Here is a 2,500-nt window from a genome sequence, read left to right on the forward strand (position 1 = left end):
GGTCAAACAGTGCACTGATGATGGGGGATTATTTCATTTTGCTCATTTTGGTGTTTTTTCACATTTTAACCCATTTTCACCCCTTTTGCTCACACTTCGTACTACGGCCCGGAAAAACGACAGAGTCGATGGGTATAGTGTACTATTGCCGAAAAACGACAGAGTCTTTTCGGAATAGTGCTACTATTTCGGTTTTTACTCTAAGTCCCTCAGGGGCATAGGGTGCTATACTCTGATGGTCAGATCACCTCCAGGCCCCAGGGGAGTGCTTTTCAGGGGTCAAACAGTGCACTGATGATAGGGGATTATTTCATTTTGCTCATTTTGGTGTTTTTTTTTTTTTTTTTTTTTTTTTTTTCACATTTTAACCCATTTTAACCCATTTTGCTCACCCCGCACTCTGCCGCATATGAGGCCGGGGAAGGGCCACTCTGGCTGGGCATGGCCTCCGCTGAGCACCCCCTGGAGCCACTGGAGCCCCCGGAGGCCCTCCAGAGCCACCCCCCACTGTCCCCATGACTCACCCGGGGGAAGGGCCACTCTGGCTGGGCATGGTCTCCACCAAGCAGCCCCTGGAGCCCCCGGAGCACCTCCAGAGCCACCCCCCACTCTCCCCAGACTCTGCCCGGGGAAGGGCCACTCTGGCTGGGCATGGCCTCCACCGAGCACCCCCTGGAACCCCTGGAACCCCCGGAGGCCCTCCAGAGCCACCCCCCACTCTCCCCAGACTCACCCCGGGGAAGGGGCCACTCTGGCTGGGCATGGTCTCCACCAAGCACCCCTGGAGCCCCCGGAGTCACCCCCAGAGCCACCCCCCACTCTCCCCAGACTCACCCCGGGGAAGGGACACTCTGGCTGGGCATGGTCCTCCACCAAGCACCCCCTGGAGCCCCCGGGAGCACCTCCAGAGCCACCCCCCACTCCTCCAGACTCACCCCGGGGAAGGGACACTCTGCCTGGGCATGGCCCCCACTGAGCACCCCCTGAACCCCTGGAGCCCCCGGAGCACCTCCAGAGCCACCCCCCACTCTCCCCAGACTCTGCCCGGGGAAGGGCCACTCTGGCTGGGCATGGTCTCCACCAAGCACCCCCTGGAGCCCCCGGAGCACCCCCAGAGCCACCCCCCCACTCTCCCCAGACTCACCCCGGGGAAGGGCCACTCTGGCTGGGCATGGCCTCCGCCGAGCACCCCCTGGAGCCCCCGGAGCACCCCCAGAGCCACCCCCCCACTCACCCCAGACTCACCCCGGGAAGGGACACTCTGGCTGGGCATGGCCTCCACCAAGCACCCCCTGGAGCCCCTGGAACCCCCGGATGCCCTCCAGAGCCACCCCCCACTCTCCCCAGACTCACCCCGGGGGAGGGCCACTCTGGCTGGGCATGGTCTCTCACCAAGCACCCCCTGAGAGCCCCCGGAGCACCTCCAGAGCCACCCCCCACTCCTCCAGACTCACCCCGGGGAAGGGACACTCTGGCTGGGCATGGCCCCCACCGAGCACCCCCTGGAGCCCCTGGAGCCCCCGGAGCACCCCCAGAGCCACCCCCCCACTCTCCCCAGACTCACCCCGGGGAAGGGCCACTCTGGCTGGGCATGGCCTCCGCCGAGCACCCCCCTGGAGCCCCGGAGCACCCCCAGAGCCACCCCCCACTCACCCCAGACTCACCCCGGGGAAGGGACACTCTGGCTGGGCATGGCCTCCACCAAGCACCCCCTGGAGCCCCTGGAACCCCCGGAGGCCCTCCAGAGCCCCCCCCCACTCTCCCCAGACTCACCCCGGGGGAGGGCCACTCTGGCTGGGCATGGTCTCCACCAAGCACCCCCTGGAGCCCCCGGAGCACCTCCAGAGCCACCCCCCACTCCTCCAGACTCACCCCGGGGAAGGGACACTCTGGCTGGGCATGGCCCCCACCGAGCACCCCCTGGAGCCCCTGGAGCCCCCGGAGCACCTCCAGGGCCACCCCCCACTCCTCCAGACTCACCCCGGGGAAGGGACACTCTGGCTGGGCATGGCCTCCGCCGAGCACCCCCTGGAGCCCCCGGAGCACCCCCCAGAGCCACCCCCCACTCTCCTCCAGACTCACCCCGGGGAAGGGACACTCTGGCTGGGCATGGCCTCCGCCGACCACCCCCTGGAACCCCTGGAGCCCCCGGAGCACCTCCAGAGCCACCCCCCACTCTCCCCAGACTCTGCCCGGGGAAGGGACACTCTGGCCGGGCATGGCCTCCGCCGAGCACCCCCTGGAACCCCCGGAGGCCCTCCAGGGCCACCCCCCACTGTCCCCAGACTCACCCGGGGGAAGGGCCACTCTGGCTGGGCATGGTCTCCACCAAGCAGCCCCTGGAGCCCCCGGAGCACCTCCAGAGCCACCCCCCACTCTCCCCAGACTCTGCCCGGGGAAGGGCCACTCTGGCTGGGCATGGCCTCCACCGAGCACCCCCTGGAACCCCTGGAACCCCTGGAACCCCCGGAGGCCCTCCAGAGCCACCCCCCACTCTCCC

Source organism: Eucyclogobius newberryi, unplaced genomic scaffold, assembly GCF_026437365.1.
Source record: "Eucyclogobius newberryi isolate DKJ021-1_F unplaced genomic scaffold, fEucNew1.0.hap1 SCAF_645, whole genome shotgun sequence".
NCBI lineage: Eukaryota > Metazoa > Chordata > Actinopteri > Gobiiformes > Gobiidae > Eucyclogobius > Eucyclogobius newberryi.